The sequence below is a fragment of the Corvus kubaryi genome, unplaced genomic scaffold (genome assembly GCF_017639235.1).
Source record: "Corvus kubaryi isolate FWS band 111438036 unplaced genomic scaffold, C.kubaryi_AGA036_p1.0 37397, whole genome shotgun sequence".
NCBI lineage: Eukaryota > Metazoa > Chordata > Aves > Passeriformes > Corvidae > Corvus > Corvus kubaryi.
Genome location: NW_024581136.1, coordinates 6,358,451 through 6,372,464, shown reverse-complemented (window position 1 = coordinate 6,372,464; position 14,014 = coordinate 6,358,451). Strand labels below are relative to the sequence as shown.

Genomic DNA, 14,014 nt, shown 5'->3' with positions numbered 1-14,014 from the left:
CGCATTTAGCTACTTCAACAATTTATATTGAGTCCTGTGGTTGTCAGGGGCCCTAGAAAGTCAATATTATATGTGCATAAATAAGGAAAGCTTTGCTTAGTTATTCATCTATCCGTTGGTCATTTCCTGTGTATGGGCAAAAGAAAACAGTGGTTAAAGGGTCTTCTCTGCAGTTTAGATCCATATGCTGATTTAGATCAGTCTTCAAGGCATGTGGTAAAATTTCAATTTATGAATTTTTACAGTTTTTGTAACAGAGTCATGGGACCTGCTCACGCAAGTCTTTACCCACAACACATGTAAGTCTTCATCTTGGAGATTTTCCAGTATTACAGAAGCTTAAAGAACGTTAACACTGAGTTTGATAGGAAGTGAAGCCTGTTTGTGCATCAGCAATGTTTCTACAAGCTTCATTTTAAAAGCATCACAGACTTCATTTGGAGTTTTTAATGAGACTATCTATAGAAGTAAAATTCTTTCATTTTAGCATTTACACAAAATAAGAAACCCACTATATATTAGTTGTATTATTTCAGGCACTGCTTATATTATGTTATATTGATAAATAAATTAGGAAAGGTTTAAAGGAAATTAAAATCAGATTACCACTCTAACCTGTCTTATGCTATCTTCTATCATTGCTGCATTCATTGACTTTCAAAACTCCATACTAATTTTGACTAAACATATTTGGAAATATTTAATAATCTGAAAGTAATATTTAGTCACTGTGGAAACAAAAGGATTTTTAATACTTATATATTTAGTGGCTGAAGTGGTCTGGTAATGCAAATCAAAAAGAATACACACCCAACAGAAGCAAACTCCCCCCTCTCAAGAGAGGCAGTCCAATCTGGCATCCAGGACCTTGTACTCACCAACGTCTTAGGCTGTGTCTGAAGTGTCCCTATCTCAGGAGCCTGGGTGGCCCTTCCTGCAGCCAGGGATGCTGCTGTGTGACATGAGAAGGAGCTCCCCATTCAGCAGTGGTGGTAGTTGTAACAGTACTGACTCTACACTGTCTGCTGACAGTGCCTAAAACCTGGCAGCTATAGGGTGTCACACGCTTCAACCCCTTTGTGCTTCAGAAGAATGAGGGTCTCCTTATTCTGACAGCCCCATAACATCTGACAGCCCCATATAGATGTCTTTGGTAACTCAGGGCATTTTAAAAGGCACTGGAAGCCTTTATTTAGGAAAGTGAATTTCATCCCAAATAACACTGCATGAGCAGCCTGCTGCTCTGATTCTGGCCTGCTTCTAACTGTAATCCTGATATGAGAGAGGCTTCAAACAAGGAAAAATGTAGATTGCAATGTGAGATGCTAGGAAGACATCACTTGCTAACAGGTCAGACTGATGTTTAGATAAGGTATTTCTAAACTGTCTATAATACCACAAAGCTGACTAAATCTACCCTGAAAAAACTATCCACATGGTTACAGAAAATGATGTATAATACTAGCTAAAATAATGGACTCTCTTCCGCTGAAGCCAAAGCGTACTGCTGGTTTCAATAGGACAGGACTGGTTTAACATGGAAGTGTGGGAATTGATGCTGAACGCTTTCTAGTCTGTTGCAGTTTTATTCAGATTCATGAGAAAGAATGTTGTTAGCTATAGGTAAAATGTTAAGAAGATAGGACATATTCAAAAGTATTTTTGTTTTGTACCAATAATCAATTCCCGAATTTAAGAAATATCATTTGTAGAAGTTTCACAATACAAAAAAAGTATAGGAACATGCTGAACTTAAAGGATGAGAATGATGAACTAAAAATAATTCAGAAGTAGGAAACTTTTATAAGTTTGAACCTACTGAGGCAATATTTAAAGACATACATGACTCAAATCTTAGAGTGCAGACTCACTGAAAAATATCAAGAGTAATTTTCAAATATACCTTGCGGAGTTTAAATATAAAAGTATATTTTCCAGAAATAGTTTTTCTTACTACTGAGAAGAATGATCTGGTGTATCCCCACTCTTTTGGTGTTTAGCCTACTGGGTATAGTTTTATTCTTTGAGCGTAACACAAACTGTAGTCTCAAATTCATCCCTTTACAGGTAAGAGTTTCATGTAGGGAATACCCAGACTTAATTTTTAAAACAGATAAAACATCCATTTCAGCAGTACACTCATGCCTATCAAACCGTGATAATTAAAGGAATATGATGTAACTTGACTGTATATTCAAAGAAAGTTAACTTACCTTGTATTTTGTCTCTGTTCAAATTGGAGTACTTCTTGCGTTTGTTTCCTTCTCTGTGTTGCTGAAATATTGCTCATTGTAAAAGAAGAAGAAGGGAAATTAAACAGAAGCTAGAATAGAGAAGTTACTTGGAAACCAAATGTCTAGAATGTCATTACATATTTAGAATAATAGTCCTTCTAGAAGCATTTACAGTTTTTTATGCCATCACAGGCTCAAAAACAGTAATAGCAAGCAACAGAAATATTGTAATAAATACAATAACCTCACAGCTATCATAGATTTACTGTGGCCTAAAATTTTACAGAAACAGAAGAAGTACCAAATCTCAGCTCCCCTTACTTAGAATGTCATTCTCCTAATTAATTAGTTGTGGTAAAGAGAATACCTGTTAATGGCCTAAGACACATTGCACACGATTTAGCTGCTCTGATTCACCGAAAAGGGAACATATACAGTCATTGTCTTTTTGGTTTTTTGTTATTGGGGATGATATTTTATCAGTCTGTCAATATTCGTTGGGTTCTCAATATGTTTTCTAGCATTCCTCTCTGAAAACATTACTTTGGAAAAATCTTCCTTCCACCTAGGTAGACTAGAAAAAAAAAAAAGATCTTCTGATATTTTTCTTATGGCATGAATTATGTAAACTATTTAATTGCATGTAGTTCACTTCAGCTGTCCCTTCAGCCAACTTAAACAGCTCGAAGGCAAGACTTCAAAGTTGTTTCAAAAATTTTTTAAGAAATGCCTAAAGATATTTCAGAAATAAATATTGTAAAATGCTTTAATAATGGAATATTAGAAGCAATATCAGAAGAAATAGGGAACAGAATAGCCCATGGGAAATAGATTGATTCTTACAAGGTCAATACTCAGTAAGGTAAGTATAGACAAGCAGGATGAAGGGTGAGATTGAGTGAACATACCTCCTTCTACGTCAGCACTACCCATTCTTGGTGCTTATTACTCAATTCTGCATCTGAGATTGAATCACTGCTGTTTTTATGGAGACCTATAGTCTTCCAGGCCAGGAGGGTCAAGACAACATCTTCTATGTGCTGTAGAAATAAATATATATAAATAACTATGTAACTGAAAAACTAACTCACCTTTAATGAAATATCGTTCCTGGGACTCTCTTCATCACTTTTGAGAATCTCTAATATATATAGTGAATTTTAACTGTGGAAACAAAACGTAAGTGGCCTGGAAAACATGGGTGAAACAACCAAACTACCTCCATATTTTTCATGCAAATTTTGGTCTGAAGCCTTAGAATGGCAACAGCCTTTCTCCCATAGTAGCTGTCAATAACAGTCCTAAATAAGTAGCTGCAAGCTGGTATTCTGGGTAGAAAACAGCTGCAGCCAGGGGTATCTGCACCAGTACCTTTTGTGTAATGACATAGGCACTGGGAAAAATGTGTCTCCCATCTTCTCTGACTTGTCCTTGAAAACTCCTCCTTTGCTCCAACCACCAGAGATCAGCAAGCAGAATTTCCTTTGGCTGGTTCTTCATGCTGAGCGTACCTTGTGGTTGCCTCCATGCACAAGTACCTGCTGAATCTCACATTGCTACAACCCACTGCATTTTGTTGACACTTCTCAGACAGGGCTTGTAACTTAAAAGGGGCTGCAACATGCTTTCAGCAAGGCCACGGTGGGCTTGCTGGCTTTGGGCTTTTTTGGGGGGGATATAATTGTATGGAATTGGGGTAATAAAATTATTCTAGTTGATGGAACAGATAGGACACATCTGAGAAGCTAAATTATTGCTGTTTCTGAGGGAAAAAACAAATATGCTGCTTATGACCAGCAGAGAGGGCCCTGCTCTGTCAGGTTATTGTCCAACTGAAGATTCTCAGGATACCATTACTATAAGCCAGGCTCTCTGAGTGACAGTGAACAAAGACTGCAAAACGGGTAAGGAGAGTTGCAGCAACACACAGACATCTTTCAGCTAACATCCTACAAACAGCAGCTGCCAACAGCAAATTACTTGATGTCTCTGTGCTGAGGCAGTGAGCAGGGCTTTTCACAGCACAGCACATTTGGGGTGTGCTGTAATTGGGGTTTGGTAGGTGTGCAGCAAATTCAGGAAGTGCAATTTGCACCTCCTTGTGCCAGAAATCAGAATGAGTCAGATCCTTAAAGCTTCAATTTCAGCTTTGCTTCTGCCTCCTCATTGTTCTGACTAATACAATTATTTCATACCCAGCTAACTATGGTAAAAGCCAGCTGCATGGCCTCTAGGTTAGAGCCAGCTCATGCTGGCGTCAAAGCTAAAAGACTCCCACAGATTTCAGGGGAGCAGCTGCAGACCACTCCAGCTACCTGTAAGCAAAATTATTAACTGCACTAAGAAACACACACATCAAGATACATTTAACAATACAACACACTCCATCAGAAGTCATTAGCATCTCAATTCTTAGGTGTCAAATTTGAAACATCTGAAAGAGGCCAGAAGTTCAGAAAGAACTAAGCAGATGGACAGACTTCTAATATATTAAAAACCAAGAAACTTAAAATAGGCCGCGATTTTAAATGTAAATCTAGCTCTCTAAACATGAGAAAAAAAGCCCTAGAAAAATGCTCTGTATGATTTTGGCCCCAGATGAGCCCCAATTACAGCACACCCCAAATGCACTGTGCTGTGAAAAGTCCTGCTCACTGCCTCAGCACACACTCATCTAACACCGCAGGATCAGTGTCGTGTACTAGCTTGGAGTGACCTTGGTCCTGGGCAATGGGGAATATTGAAACCTCTGTCTTTCATGAGAGTCTGTGTACACCCACTGGCACTTTTAATGGTCAGCATACACATTCACAGAATACAGGCTTCTTTCCAATTTATTTTATTACTTACTATAATTAAAGTATTTCAAAAACCATTTTTTACTAATGGGTAGGAGTTTTTTTCCTTCTGTTTGTAGATTAATTCCAGTAATTTGTGAAGAACATTGAGGGTGAAATTAATTAAAATAATGTAACATTTAAAAGATTTAGTAACAGTTCTCTTTCCCTGTGTTCTCCTATTGGAACCACGACTTGGCAATGCATTTTATAACTCTTTTTCCTTCTGATCTTGTGTAAGCCAAAACCTTGGTCTGACAAATGATATTGTGAGAACAGTTATCTAAAACTGCCTGGAGCTCTGGCAGAATCAGGCCAAGGGCCTTGATGCTAAGCCTACAAAAGGTAATGAGGGTTTGCAGTTGGCTATTGGCAGGGTAAGATTAGATTTGGTTCTGTAAAGCTGTTGTAACTACAGAAAATTAAGAGCTCATGATTTAGTAGTGTTCCTAGTTAGTCCACAACATTTTTTCTGAAAAGGTGAGGATAAGGTCAGTGGTGAGACCCAGAAGCTTCCCCACCTCTCCAGAAGAACTGCAGGGAGAAAGACCAGGGTAATTTGACACAGAGGTCAGACTTTGTGTGTACTTGCTGTACAGTATTCTCTACTCTCAGAATAGTGCAGCTGACAGCTAGGATCCCTCCTTCCTAACAGATGCCAGGTGTATTTCAATAAATATCGAAACCATGGATAGCTTTCTGAGCCTGATGTGAAAAACAGAGATTCTAAGGTTTCCTGAATGCAATTTGTAACCTCCTTAGAAGCCCCGACTATCCGCCTTGCCTGCCTATCAAGCACTACTTGCTTTTTGGGTCAAAGAGTCATCAAAATGGGGTCAGAGGACGAGCTCATTATTTCCTGTCTTCCCGGCAGTCTGCTCCCAGTGTGTTTCTTGGCTCCTCTATGACGCACATGGTATTGTTTGTGGAACAATGTCATGTTTTAATGATTTGCAAAGTACTATGAATCGGGCATGTTAAAGATACTCAGCAAGCATTAACAGCTGCTATTTCGTGCAGCAAAGTTTTATAGAATTTCAAGGATATAGACTAATTATGTGTTTAACAATAAGCCTCCATTATAGTGGCCTTACTTAAATTGCCCATCAAAACCTCAATAAACTGGCAATAGCATGAGAGAAATTAATATAGGATTTAAAAAATATTTTTAATCTAATTTGCTACATCGGAGGTAGCAGATGGATCTTAGCTAAAATACATAAAATAAATATTAAAAAAAAAAAAGTATTTTTGCCAAATAATTAATTTTCCAGAACCCGTAAGGTGTCTGACCCCAGCGTGACCCGCTGCCACTGTGCTGGTGTCACCGGCGTAATTCCCGACCCCCACCGCCCGGAGCGCCTGCCCGCTGTGTCACGTCACATCAGCACCTGGCGTACCCTGCGGAGCTCCTGGTCGGCACGAACTGCGGCCGAAGGTGTTCCCGGTTCCAGCTCCCGCACGACCCGGGCGCGGCCGGGACGCGGCGCCTCCCGGAGCAGCCCCTCCTGAAGCCGCCCGGCTCTGCGCCACGGCGCCCCCTGGCGTGGCGGGTCCGCCATGGCGCCCCCGCCGGCCCCGCGCCCTGGTGGAGCGGTGGCCCTAGGGCGGGATGGCGGGGAATACTGTTCCCACAGCGGCCCCACAGCGGGATGGCGGGGAATACTGTTCCCACAGCGGCCCCACAGCGGCCCCACAGCGGGATGGCGGGGGAAGGGGCTGCCAGAGTCGCCGGAACATTATTGTTTTTAGGGACAGTAAAACGTTGTGGTGGCTGCTCCTTGCAGGAAGCCTCATTAAAGTAATGATAGCTCCTCATTACAGCCGCATTACATTTCTGTTAAGAAATACATTAAAAGATACAAAGTAGCAGAAATGTCAGGCCAGTAATAATATAAGCTGAATAAACCTTCCCTTTTCGAATAAAACCTTGAGAAGAGGGTCTGCAATATTTAATCTAAAAGACAGTGCACCTGGTAGGCAGAAATCATCATCATCCCAGTGTCAGGAGCATGTTAACATTTCAGATCATGAACAAAAAGTGCTTCTAAAATGATGTTTGTAAAGGTTAACAATCATTTCCTTCCTCAGCATGTAATAAAGTTGTATTAAAATAATATTTGCATTCCCTATTAATGCAACTCCACAGATGACCAGCTGATTTAAATTAGAGAACATTTACTAGTTTGCTTTTTCCATTGCAGCTGCTGCAACAGCAGGACCAGCACCTCCAAAATCTGCCTGGGCCTCTGGCAGCACCAGCCACTGGAGCTCGAGTCCATTTTGAAACCAGGGCAAAGTGAACAGCTGGCTTGAATGAATGCCTGGGAGCCCACACCTTTGCTCTCCCTCAAACAACAATGTTTATTACATTCTTATTACACTGAAAGAAAAGCAATAAGCATTTGGGAAAACAACCAACATTTACAGGCTGGTGTGTGGGAGGACATTACAATGTTATCCTGTCTGGCAATCTTTTATTTCTCTCTCCCCATTTGATAATTAAAAAAAGTGACTGGACAAATGTTCCTTTCACACTTTGCTCCTCTGCTTTTTGTTCTCTGTCACCCTCCCTAAAACAACACAAACTAACCGAGCTGTTAATAGTTTGTCAGATTCCAGAATCTGGGATGCATTTTTGCTAGCCTATCTCTATCTGGACGGAAGTGCAGAGCTGCTGCAGCAGCCATAAAAGCACAAGAGGTCCTGTACGTCCCTCTGGCTCCTCTCATGCTGGAGGAGAATTACGGCTATGGATAGGAGTCCATACTGACATTTCTGCCATCTCTCCTGTGTCATCTCTCAGAACACTGTTCCACCCCCCTCTCTAAGTTTCTGTGCTACTGAAAGCAATTACAACTCGAGTGACTCATTACACCACAGGTCTTGGAATCACTCCCCCATACAAGAAAATAAAACCTCTCCCTCTTTTCTATGAGATCCACTTTCTGCTGGTATTTGAGTGAGACAGTGGCAACCCAAAACTGTCACCCAACACTTCTTCTCAAGTAGCTTTGTTATCCCTTAGTGATTTGGTTGGAAAAACAAATACACAAATTCAAAGGAAGTGGAATCAGAATGCTCCCAGTGACACACACAGTGCAAGGCAGCGACTTGCAGGTGGGAAATCGCCTCTCCCTGAAAGATGAATACTCTGAAGCAACCTACATGTGCATCGTCTTTCAGATTCCCTTGAGCTGACAGCTTCCCCACCTACCTGTATGAAGTTTTATATGGCAACAATAAAGGGAAAAAAAGTACTAATAGACAAAGTGAGATAACAAAAACACAAAATAGAAAAAGACACTATAAAGAAGCTCAGCAGCAGAGTTAGAAATCAAACTTTCCCCTGAAAACAGCAACAGGAATCTAGCCAAGAAACAATGGTCTTGGTACATTTTGGAATCTAGAAGTGGAATAATTAGAGGCACATCTTATTTAATCAGTAATACATAAGAAGTATTTTCTAGCATTCTAATTATGGATTTAGTCCTCTAAATCTTTACTCGCATAAGAAGTTTGTACTTGCAATGAATACTAAATGCTTGGAAGATGTTTATGCCGTTCTTTAAAAATTTGTTTATTAGGAGACTGAAACAAAGCAGTAGATTGTAGCATCTAATTATGAAAAAGAGGATACACATCACAGCCAAGTATTGTGGCACTCTCTTCTTTTAAGGTGAACACCACAAGAGCTGAAAACATTTGGATTAAAATAAAAAGTTTGTAATTTAGGTACATGTTTTTTAAACTGAGGATCCATCTGGCAAATACCAACAAGCAAGCTGCTCCTGCTCAACATAAGCACGCTGTATTTTACTTCTGAGATTAAGAGTTATTTTTAATCTTTACTGCTTTATTGTTGTTCTAAAAAGTGTCTAGATATAGTTAAATGTTTACACACGTATTTTACAATCCATAGAATCACTTCAAAAACAGTGCACTTGCAGAAAAATATTAATATGAAAACATATCACATTACAATGCTATTCATATAATATTTGTGTTGTACATTAAATAGAAATTACGATATATTCTTGTTCAGAAAAGCTTTCAAGCTCTGACAGCATTATTTGAGGGTTTACATATAGAAAAATGGAAAGAAAACTATTTTATTATCCTCCACTAGAGGGAGAGAGTGCAGCTCTTGTTGCTGGGCAGATTCTGCAGTTTTATACTGTCCCATTTAAAGCAATGATGTCACGTTTAGGGGAAAAAAGCCCCGAGCAATGTAGTCCATTATATTATGAAATATTAAGTAACTCCTAAAATACTAAATCCCTGAAATCTAAAATTTCGTTGCTGCTAGGTTAATTTCTGGAACCAATACTACATCATGTTGATTTCTTTAGACATGGATGTTTACATCTTTATTGAAAGATCGGAAATAAATAGCAAAAGTAACAGAAATTGTAATATTGAAAATCAGTTACAAAACAAAATGACCTATACTGTACTTTCCATTCTGTATTGGATGTGGAACATTCCTACAGGTACTGTATCATTTTCACTGCTTCCTTAGAAATCAGAGCATGATTTCTTCCACCCAACAGGTAACCCTTTGTCTCAGAAGCTCAGAGAAGTCTCACCTCCCCAACGACAATTTGACAGTAACTGTTCAGAGTGTCTATATTTTCATTTCACCTAAACACCCTGATGATCCCATCCATGATATCCACACAAGTATCTGTCACTTTTAGTCCTCTGGACTCGTGGTCCTGCTGGTTTGCAGTTTGTGGTAGGGTAAGAAAACAAGCGCTGGTGTCTGTGTGCCCACAGAATGTTTGGGAACTGCCCCAGCCCACAGAAACACGAGACACTTGGATTAGCTTCAGAGTACTGAGCAGGACCAAGCTTCTGGTGTGTGTAAATGTCGTCTGGAAAGTGGGCACTGGATGCCCACTACCTGAAGGATAACCATGGATGGCACAGAATCGAAGGCTGAAATGTCGTTTTCATTTAAAACCCACTGCAGAAAGAGTAAAGAAGAAAGGCTGGGAGGGCTTAATGTGTCAATTATCAAAGCAATAATCTACCCCTGGAAGTGTAAGTGACCTTTAAAAGTTGCAAATGTTTCTTTATATACTGAGATGTGGACAAACTAAGCACAAGGCAAAAACTGTTCAGTTTGTGCTTACATAGATTTTAAAGGAAGCCCTCTATTTATGGTTCAAGAACAAAAACTTAACAAGGAAACACAACCCAGGTGTTAATACAACATTTGAATTTAATTTTGAAGTTTACAAGATGCTCACAAATAAAAAATCCTGTAAAATATATTTCTATTCTGCACTCCTGTTTATATTTATTTAAATTTTCTGAGGAACTGGAGGCAGTTCAATAATACATTCCTTTTCCATATCTCTGGTTAGGGAAAACTGTAGTTATTGATAGTATGAGTGCTATGCAGACAGAGATTGAAAAAACCCCAACAAAACAAGCGAGATTGGAACAGTTATTGAGAAGGAAGGAATGACTCTATCTCAAACACATAATGGCAACTTTTGTACAAATAGTTCTGGCTGAGCTGTCACAGGGATCTTGGTTGTAGGATCTCCGGGTTTTGTTGGCCTCATGCTGACATAAATAATTTAATTTATATTAGCTAGTTCAGTGCTAATTTGACCTTGCTGGAATTTGCAGTTAATTTGGTATATTTGCAACAAGTGCAACCCACAACCAAGTCATGGATTGAATGCTCTGAGATCTCTTACATGCACAAGTCTGACCTGGAGGAACTGACTGCAGTGGCAGTGTGAGTCATGTCGGAGGCCCCAAGTTCTCTCTCCTCGCATGGTACTTCAGATGTTCAGCCAGCTGCAGCCACACCCTTATGCTCACACGTTTTAAACCAGAAAAGTGAGATATCACCATGTGCAAAACGTATTAGTGTTACAATAGCATTTAGGACTAATAGGATTTTTCTTGATAAGATAGTTTATTTTACCCTCTCGATATACAACTTTGATTGCTAACGTACAAAGCTGAAATTAAATAACACTGCAAAAAGGGACTGTTTTACCACCTCTTCTTTTGTTTTGTGAGCAAGTGTCATTCCTCCTGTGCTGTGACTTTCTCAATCAGGGAAATAACTATGACGAGTTGCAGAACACACATTTTCCTGTGGACATCTTTATCTACAACATGGAAATGTAGGTTTGCTGTAGCTGCTCCCACTAATGAACTTAAAAGTGTGTGGGTGGCAGCAGTTCAGTTCAGAAGTGGCAGTCACTGTACATACTCCTACCCATTCAATGTACCCTGCCAGCTCTTTAGGCTTCTTCTCCAGCTCAGTGTCCTGTTCCTACTCACTTTCTCCCTTCATTCTTGCTGCATTTTCTGTGGCAGGATGAACCTGGCTCCAACCTCCCAAGTGACACAATACTCAGTGTTGCTGGGGGAACCTTGACAAGTCACTGACAAAATAGCCCCTCCACTCTGAGGCGGGACTGTCAACATCTGCAGCATCCCCATCTGCTGAGAAACATCCTTTGGTCCTTTTAATACACTCCAGAAAACTTTCACATCTCTCACAGGATGCACCGAAGAGTTTTTACACAATTTAATTGAAAGAGGATAGCCTTAGATTAAATACTACATAAAAATTCTCTGTGAGGATGGTGAGGCACTGGCAGAGGTTGCCCAGAGAAGCTGTGGCTGCACCTTCACTGGAAATGTTCAAGACCAGGCTGAATAGGGCTTTGAGCAATTTGGTCCAGTGGATGGTGTTCCTAACCACAGCAGGGGGTCTGAAACTACATGATCTTTAATGTCCCTTCCAACACAAACCATTCTATGATTCTGCACTGTCCTCCTGAAGGATCTAAGAAAATTGGACAGGATCTCCTGTACCTGTAGCTGCTGTAATGCATCAGCTCTTGGAGAGAGAAGAGAGAAGACAGAAAAGACATGTAGTTATTCTCCAAATGGAAATCTCCATGCCAGCAATAATAAAAATATTGCTCTTTCCTCTACTTTTGAATTCCATTCCCATGGTCTAACCTCAGTCTTGGGTGAACTTGAAGATAGCAAATTAGTTCGTTCTTTCCCATTTGAGTAAGACTCTGCAGCTATCATAGGAGTAGGCAGGGGGATTACCGAAAACATTCATATTTGCTCAGAGTATTGTTTGAGAATGTTGTTTTGTGGTGAAGCCACCAAAGATACCAAGGATTCTCCACAGAATCTCCACAGACAGGCAGTGGAGTGTTTGGCAGTCAGGAGTTACCAAAATGAAGACAGGGCACAAACTTTTAGGGTGCCATAAGAAAGCTGTGCAGTCCCTATGCCAAATGACAATATTAAGTTGGGTTTGTTTTCCTTTTTGCCTTTTTACCCAGCACCAATGTACCATACCCTTGCAAATATACAGAATTCTTCAGTCACCCAAAGAGACTCATAGAAGAAAGAGGAGGCAAAATGTATAAATACCATAAATTATCTTTCCTTTTAACAGTAACTGTGTAATGAAGAATTGGCCAGGTCATTTGGTGACACTTTGTACTGGGTAAAAGTTCAGTAATTCAACAAAATTGGGAGAAGGACTCTTTTTCTGTTCTGTATCTTGGTGCTGCAGAAACCAAGCTCCTATTTCAAACCTTTCCTTCCTCATCAATCACTGCAGCACCACCACTTCATGGGAAGCAGGGTGGCAGTTTAATGAGAGCTTTAGGGAGGAGAGTGATCAGCACTACAGCAATAGTAGAGGAAAAGTGCTGGGAAGAGAAATAGCACTTTGTATTTTCATCAGTACACATTTCCAGAGGGCTGAATGGTCTATAAGCTCTACAGCACAGCTTCCGTTTTGAACAATGGGGATTAAGCAAGTGGTTGAAGCTGAAGAGTATGGTCTGAATGAATGAACTGCTGGGTTAAAATGGGATGGAATCCTGGGCTTGAAGTGTAGGAATCAGTGGGTTGATGTTTAGTTGGCGGCCAGTACAAGCAGAACACTCAGGGGTCAATACTGGTGCCGTAATTGTTCATTACCTTGATTGTAACTTGGATAATGATACAGGATGCACCTGCAGCAGATTTTCAGACAATACTAACTTAGAAGGGGTGATTTGCAAACCAAACAGTGGAGGTTCAGTTGAGAGGCCTCTGAGAAACTTAAAAACTGGGTCAACAGGAACCTTACGAAGTGTAATGAGAAGTGCGAATTGAACACATGGGGTTGAATAGTGCCAGGCACCAGTGCAGGCTATCAGAGCAGCAGCAGCAGCTGAAGAGCATGTGCCTGTCACAGCGGACACTAAGTTGAACATGAGCCAACAGGGTGTTTTCATTGTGAATAAAGTGAACCACAGTCTGAGCTACATTAGGAAGGGAGCATGGACAGCAGATGAATGGAAATTATTATTCCTCCGTATTTAGTGATAGTGAGTCCACACCTGAGATAATGTGTCCTGTTTGGGGTTCCCCAGTTCAAGAAAGATGTTGAGAAACAGGAGAGGGGCATGCAGAGGGCCAATGAAATGGTAAATGGCCTACAGCATACCACTTGTGTAGAGATTTTGAAGAAGTTGGGCTTGGTTTGCCTGGCAGAGAAGAAAATAAGGCGATATCTGACAACAATCTAAAACTAGATCTAAATCTAAAAAGGGGAGTGGCAAAGATCGTTGGGCTGGATTCTTCTCAGTAGTAGTGCATGGCAAAACCAGAAGGAAAAGTCACAAGCCAAGTCCTTGGAGTTGTGATGCATGTGGATGCATGTGGATGCATGTGGTTGTGCATGGCTGGTGCCACAGAGGAACATACTTCCCAGAAAGGCTGGCCAGTCTCCATCTTTGAAGGCTTTCAAGGGCAGCTTCAGCAAGGCCATGACTGACCGGCAATGCCACAGGTCACAGTCCTGCTTCCAGTGGAAGGCTGGACAGGGTGGACCCTAGAGATCCCTTCCAACCACCACTTCTAGGACTATGCTACCACAGAGCCCCCCAG

The 14,014-nt window shown here is 40.6% G+C and overlaps 1 protein-coding gene across 6 annotated transcripts in view; it reads right to left on the bottom strand.

The window, feature by feature from the left end:
* Positions 1–6,594, bottom strand: part of ZBTB38 (zinc finger and BTB domain containing 38) — a 51,041-nt gene extending 44,447 nt beyond the window's left edge. For 2 of the 6 annotated variants that reach the window (XM_042042519.1, XM_042042520.1), the window contains exons 1-3: positions 6,472–6,589; positions 3,143–3,274; positions 2,214–2,285 (exon numbers count right to left, since the gene is read on the bottom strand). The gene's annotated coding sequence lies outside the window, so the exon portion shown is untranslated. Of the gene's footprint in view, positions 1–2,213; positions 3,275–6,471 lie in introns of all 6 variants that reach the window. The other 4 variants (XR_006018437.1, XR_006018438.1, XR_006018436.1 and 1 more) reach the window with 3 other exon arrangements.
* Between the last annotated feature and the right edge of the window lie 7,420 nt (positions 6,595–14,014).